This window comes from Myotis brandtii, unplaced genomic scaffold, assembly GCF_000412655.1.
Source record: "Myotis brandtii unplaced genomic scaffold, ASM41265v1 scaffold299, whole genome shotgun sequence".
Lineage (NCBI taxonomy): Eukaryota > Metazoa > Chordata > Mammalia > Chiroptera > Vespertilionidae > Myotis > Myotis brandtii.
In genome coordinates this window covers 609,146-616,638 of record NW_005361430.1, presented here as the reverse complement: position 1 = coordinate 616,638, position 7,493 = coordinate 609,146, and the positions used below count along the sequence as shown (strand labels likewise).

The 7,493-nt window shown below is 41.6% G+C and overlaps 1 protein-coding gene across 2 annotated transcripts in view; it reads right to left on the bottom strand.

Annotated features, from left to right (window-relative positions):
- Window positions 1-623, bottom strand: part of ABCC9 (ATP-binding cassette, sub-family C (CFTR/MRP), member 9) — a 113,637-nt gene extending 113,014 nt beyond the window's left edge. Inside the window, exon 1 of one of the 2 annotated variants that reach the window (XM_014542338.1) lies at window positions 606-623. The gene's annotated coding sequence lies outside the window, so the exon portion shown is untranslated. Of the gene's footprint in view, window positions 1-550; window positions 566-605 lie in introns of those variants that run through there. The other variant, XM_005869563.2, reaches the window with a different exon arrangement.
- Window positions 624-7,493: the final 6,870 nt, after the last annotated feature.

The following is a 7,493-nucleotide window of genomic DNA, read 5'->3' as shown; positions in this document are numbered from 1 at the left end:
GCGAGCGGCAGACTTGGGGCGCGCGGTGCCGAGATTTTTTACAAACACAAGTACTGTGCGTCCCCCAAGCTTCACCAGACACCGAAACTTGCACTCTGTGATGCAATGATTCACCGGAGTCTGGTTTTTAAACGTCAAAATACGCGAGGCATTCGCTTGCATTTTTCTCCCCCGGGCTCTGTTTGCGCCCTTTGATGGATCACACAAGGAGGCAGATTTGGGGGTTTCACCATTTCCCCCCTGAGCAGACCGGGGTAATGAAGGGCTCCTTCCAGGCAGGAGAACCGGCCGCCGGGGATGTATTATTGGTGCGTGCGAACGTCTTACCGGAGCAAGGCAGGCTCCAGGCGAATGGTTGCCCCAGGCGCCTGGGAACCTCGGTTCCTCCTGCGGACCATTGGCCGCTACCGCAGGGCCACCCTTCTCCTGCGCCCCAAAGTGGGACTTCGGCTCCCACGGCTGCACACACAGTGCTCCCTACTCGTGCTCCCCACCCGACTTAGAGAGAGCATTTATTCTTCAGAAGATAACGTGTTTAAATCACACTCACTCCACAATAACCCCCGACCCCCAGGACGCCAGCCATCCATTTCCTCCTAGACCACCTTCTTCAAGTAACAGGCAGTTTTCTCAGGGACTAGGCTCAGTCGGCTTGAAGGAAGCACTGTTTTCGGCAACTGTCCTAGACCTGGTAACTGATGGTCAGGCAGGCGGGCGGCTGCCTCCCTGGCTCCCCGCGCGACCCCTCGCCCAAGAGGCGCCGCTCCAAGGCCACGGCACCCGGAGCTGGATCCCGGACCTGAACCCTAAACCCCGGCGGCCTCCTGGCCTCTCTGACGGTGGGCAGAGACCGATTCCCGCCCTGCCAGCCCCTGGGGATTTCCTCATGGGCGCCTCACTCTGGAAGGATGCCTGGCTTTGGTCAGCGACTGAAACTGGAACCCGCGGCCGCTAGGGGTCTGCGGGGCCTCGTGGGGCCGCACCAGGGAGGGTCCTCAGAGCTCAGGCCCTGCGGCCTTTAAAAGCTTGGCAACTAACTGCACCCCAGAGCTGTTTGGGGCGACGCAGGCGCACAGGGAGAAAAGAGAGTGCTTCAAGATTGGGGATCCAGGTACTGGAACGAGGGAGCTGCAAATAATCCCCAGATACAGGCTCTGAGTGGGACTACACGAAATCAAGTTGATTTAGTGATTTTTAAAAAAACCATTATTAAGATTATTTATACCTTTGTAATACTTTTAGCAAAAAAAACCAAAACAAAACAAAAAGATTATTTATAATGACAAATGCTCAGTGTAGAAACTTTAGAAGATATAGAAAAGTATAAGGGAGGCCAATGAGCCCCCAAACTTATAAAACCACTGAAAACATTGTTATATTTTAACAAAAACAAGCCATATAGTGCAGTGCTTAAAAGAGTTGGATGCAGAAGCTGGTCTGCTATCAAATCCTGCTATCCCACTTGTTACCTCAGAGACTTTGGACAAGTTGCTCCATCCCTCTGTATATCAGTTTCCTCAACTGTTCAATGGTATAAATTTTTAAAAAAATGCTTTATAGGTTTGAGGTGAGGGTAAATAATACAATTCCTTTAAAGTGCTGAGAAAGTATCTGCTGTTCAGTAAAAGCTAATATTTATGCTATGGTTATTTTTTTCTACGTATGTTTTATATTGTTGGCAATCACAAAACAATTTATCTCCTCACAGTATCTTTTAAAACAATTATTTCCCGCCCAGCCGGCATGGCTCGGTAGTTAGGCGTCGACCTATGAACCAGGAGGTTATGGTTCCATTCCTGGTCAGGGCACATGCCTAGGTTGCTGGATCCATCCCCAGTGGAGGGCATAGCTGATCAATGATTCTCTCTCATCATTGATGTTTCTATCTCTCTCTCCCTCCCCCTTCCTTTCTGAATAAAAATAAAATCAATAAAAATATATTTTAAAAAATTTAAATACTCTTTCTTTAAAAAATTAAATTAAATTAAAACAATTATTTCCCAATAGTATTTTTAAAACTTTATAGAAATCATTTAAATGGCTGCATAGTATTCCATTGTGTGGCTATCCCAACATTTTAACCCCATCTTCCTATTGTTAGGCAAAGAATTGCCAAATTTTCACTACCATATATAATTATATGATAAATTATTTTTATGACTTTTTTGTATCTGATCATTTCTTTAAAATACCTTCTCTGAAAAGTGATTACAGAGTCAAAAGTAGTACTTATTTTTAAGGCTGAGGATACAGAATACAAAGTTACTTTCCTAAAAAGTTTGTACTAATTTCCCCAAACTGTATGACATGACCTATGGCAGCGGTTCTCAACCTGTGGGTCGCGACCCCTTTGGGGGTCGAACGACCCTTTCACAGGGGTCGCCTAAGACCATCGGAAAACACATATATAATTACATATTGTTTACAGTAGCAAAATTACAGTTATGAAGTAGCAACGAAAATAATTTTATTGTTGGGGGTCACCACAACATGAGGAACTGTATTAAAAGGTTGCGGCATTAGGAAGGTTGAGAACCACTGACCTATGGTAACAGAGTGAAATGCTTGGCCTCTCTGACTCCATCTTGTTCAAGCTTGTTTTGTTCCCAAGGCCTTTAGGTTAATAGCTTCTTGCATATAGTCATAACAATCATTAGAGGAATTCTGATTGTGGCATGAGTTTTACAAAAACAGCCCCTTACCAGAAAGCACCTCTCCCAAGGTGATAAGGGAACTATGCATTGTTTATCAAAGATTTCAGGAACCTCCAAACCACTCACATCAACTAGGGTCAACAGACTAAGTACAATCTTCCTCCGACCCCTCCTGGCACTCAGATGTCTGTGGTCCTTAATTACCTCTTGCCCCTCCCATTCCCCCCTTCCCTTGAACTCCGTACTTTCTTAAAATGAATTTGAGGAACCATTAGGTCTTCCATCTTCTCTACTGGTGCCTTCTAAATCAATAAACCTTTCCTAACTCCAAACTCTGACATTTTGAGTTTTGGCCTTTTGACGCATCAGGCACACAAACTTTGGACCAGTAATACTATTACACTTACACCTTAACTAGCATGGGATATTATTTTAATCTTATAATTTGACATTTAACATACAATTCTTTGTTATCTGTCAAATTCAATATTTTTTTTTAAATATTCATTCATCTTTGTGTTTCCTCTATTGTGAACAGCTTGGCCACGTACTTGTACACTGAATGAAATTTCTTATCATTTACACGAACTTTTAATAAGAGAAGGATTTTAATCCCATTTTATATATATGACAAATATTTTTTTCCAATTTGTTACTTTAAAATTGATAGTAGTTCTGCCTTTACAAAAAAAAACAACCCACAATAGTTTTCATACATTTTACAAATGTATGAAATGTATAAAGATTTATTAGAGCACACACATTTGCTAGATCTCCTGCTGGACACATACATCAGTGATGAGTTAGACCTGTAGGGTCTTTGCTTTCATAGTGTTTCCCTGCAAGGCAACAATTTTCAACCTTTTTCATCTCATGACACATAACTAATTACTAAAATTCTTTCTCACACCAAAAAATATATTTCTCGCTGATCTGACAAAAAAATAAGTACAATTTTGATTCATTCACACTGGGTGGATATTGTTGTGTTGGTTGTTGCTTTTTTTTATTTGACAAATCTAAGGGAAAAGAGGTTAGTGCATGTTTTAAAAATTCTTGCAGCACACCAGCTGAAAATATCTGCTCTAAGGCAAATTTGGTTCTTTTTGCCATTGCATTGTATTCCAATACTTTATTTAACAAATATTAACCTTTATTTATATTTGTTTAAAGGGTTTCTAATTTGATTCTAAATTTATTTTGGCATATGCCATTGGATGAGAACCTAAGTTAATATTGTATTTGTTACACCAACACCACTTACTTAATAATCCTTTTCTTCTGCCCTGATGTGTAATACCACCTTTGTCATATATGTATAACTAGTCCTATCTAATAAAATAGTAATATGCAAATTAACCATCACGCCGCAACAAAGATGGCAGCGCCCATAGCACCTGGGGCAGGACGCTGGCGGTGTCACCCCGGCAACGTGAGCCCAGCAGGCATTGCTGTGGCGACCCGGAGCAGGCAAGCACCCAGCAGGGCCTGCTGGCGGGTCGCCGTGGGGACCCCCGAGCAGGCAAGTGTGGCCCACAGGCAGCACCTAGCAGGGCCTGCTTGCTTGTCGCCATGGTGGAGCAGGCAGGCCCCACAGAGAGCAGAGAACCATGGGGAGCAGGCCTAAGCCATCAGTAGGACATCCCCTGAGGGCTCCTGGATTGGAGAGGGTGCAGGTCAGGCTGAGGGCCCCCCTCTCCTCTCCCCCTCCCCGTGCACGAATTTCGTGCACCGGGCTTCTAGTCCATATATATAAAAGGCTAATATGCTAAGTGTCCGACCATCTGACTGGTCACTGCGACATGCACTGACCACCAGGGGGCAGACACTCAACACAGGAGCTGCTGAGCTGCAGTGACTTGGCAGTGGCGTTTCTCAGGTGACATACTCTGAAACCAGAGAGGAGGGAACCCAATTCCACCTTCGGCCATGGGTTATGTTGTTGCTGGGGCACTGTCATCCCTGAATCTGGTTTACTGCACACTTGCATTTGTGTTCCACACCCTGTACAACCGCAACTTTGCAGAGTGCCGTTTTATATTCCAGGACCCCACAGGGGATGTCAGAGAGCTAGTTTCAAATCGATCCCCATAGGCCAGGCTGAGGGACCTCACCTGCTGGAGAGATCCCTGCTTACTACGCAGATGCTGGGGAGGGACTGAGGGAGGTTGGCTCCAGGGTGTGTCTGGCCCATCTCTCCTAGTCCTGCCCTGTTGGCCACCTTCTTATTAATTTCCTTTCAATGTCCACAAACCCATGTGCCAGGTCACTAGTTTATAATAAGATTTGTTTCTGGACTACATATTCTGCTCAATTGATGTTTTTCCATTTATCTATGCACTTACTGTGATCAGATGTATTTCATTATTATAACCTTAAAGTATATTTTAACTCTGGGAGTATCAGTTCCCTTTTTACTCTTTACAAAATTATCTTAGATCTTCTCTTTTGTGAAGACACAGCAAGAAAGCAGATATTGGCAAATCAGGACCCTCACTAATAACTGAATTTGCCAATGCCTTGATCTTGGACTTCCCAGACTCCAGAACTGTGAGATATAACTGTTGTTTAAGCCACCCAGTCTTTGGTAATTTGTTAAGCAGCCAAACAAAGACAACTTGCTTCTCCTTTTCAAATATTTACAGCTTATTTTTATTTTCTCCTGAAGTTTATGAACTCTAAATTCCAAAATGGTGCTAAACAATAAAAGAAGACAAAACATTCTTACTTTTATTAGAAATATATACAATATATTTTAAAATCAACTTTGGTAAGTATAATCTTTTATAAAATAAAAACCTTCTATTATACATGTAAAATCCAAAATGTTTGACATAATCATGATCCCAAAAATATAAAAAATATTTCTTTTTTAAAAATATTTTTTTATTGATTTCAGATAGGAAGGGAGTGGGAGAGCTAGAAACATCAATAATGAGAGAGAATCATTGATTAGCTGCCTCCTGAATGCCCCTCCCCAACCCATGGGGATCAAGCCTGCAATCCAGGCATGTGCCCTGTTGAGGAATAGAACCATGACCTCCTTGTTCATAGGTCAATGCTCAACCACTGAGCCACTGGTTGGGCAAGATATAGAATATTTCTATTTCCTCAATAAATTTTCCTGTGCCTCTGACTAGTCACTCACATCTTCAGCCACCTAGGGTAACCACTGATCTGAGGTCTTTCACTAGAGATGAGTTTTGATTTTTCAGAAATGTCATGTAAATGTAGTTATATAGTATATATTCTTTTGTGGTCTGGCTTCTTTGATTAAGCATGATATTTTTTAGATTCATCCATGTTGTTACATGTATCAGTAATTTATTCACTTTTATCACTGAAAACTTCATTATATGAATATGCCACAATTTGTTTACTCATACTCCTGTAGATATATATTTGAATTATTTCAAGTTTTTGCCAATGATAAATACAGCTGCTGGAGCTGACCAGCAGACCCTGAGCGATGGATGAATGATTACTCTGACATAGGATTGCTGTGAAAGAGAGGGCTAAGGGACTGCCTGGCTAAAGGAACCAGACAGCTTTGATTGCCTGCCTCATCAGTCTTTTATTTTAACAGCAGTTTGAGATAAAGTTTATCTTTTAGATACAATCAGTAGGGTAAGTAATCTTGGGGAGTACACATGTACCTGCAGTGTCCTTTAAACAAGGACACCTAAAGATTAATCATAAGAATTCCAGTGAACACCCAAGGGTCTGCACGTGCACAGACTTGTTTGGAAAGGTCAAGGAACAATTAGGACTGACCGCCTTCAGCCAAACTCCCCTAAGTTGGAATTCCAATAAACAGGGTGGGCCACCTTCAGCCCAGTTCCCTTTTCGGAATGTCCTCCTTACAAACTTTCCAATCAAGTCTCCTGTGCTTCCCTACATACAGCTTCAATGAAAGTTTTATAAGTGTAGTTTTAATTTCTCCTGGGTAAATGCCATGCAGGTGAATTTGATGGGTTATATGGCAACTATACATAAACTTCACAGAAATTGCCAAAATGTTCTCCACAGAGATTGAAACATTTTACATTCCTTCCAGAAAAATATGAGAGCTCCAGTTGCTCCACAGTCTTTTTAATATTTAATATTGGCAGTTTTTAAAATTTTTATTTTAATCCTTCTATTGGGTGATTGTGGTTTTAATTTATATCTCTCTTATGACTAAGGATTTTGAGCATAGATTTTCATGGGTTTATTGGTCATTCATATATCTTCTTGTGGTAGGCATAATTCTAAGATGACTCTCATGACCGTTCCTCCCAGTGTTATTCCCATGATTACATTATGTTACATAGCAAAAACATTTTTCCCAATCTAAGTAGGGTTACAGATCAGTTGACTTTTAAATAGGCAGACTACCCATGCAACTTAATTTAATCACAAAAGCCCTTTTAAAGGAGAGAATTTTCTTTTTCATATATAATTTTTTATTGATTGAATGATTTTAGAGAGTGACATCAATTTGTTGTTTCACTTATTTATGCACTCATTTGTTAATTCTTGTATGAGCCCTGACTGGGGATTGAACCCACAATCTTGGCAAATCCGGATGATGCTTTCACCAACAGAGATACCAGGCCAGGGCAGCAGAGCATTTTCTGAGACTGGTAGTAGAAGAAAAAGTCAGATATATCTGAAGAATAAGATGGATTTGATGTGAGGAAGGGTCTCTATTGCTCATAGGAAGAGGGCCACAGGATAAAGATTTGAGAATGGCCTCAAGAAGCTGAGCACAGTCCCCAGTCAACAGCCAGCAAAAAATGGGGACTTCATTCTTACAACCATGAGGAATTGAATTCTGACAAAAAAACTGAATGAGCT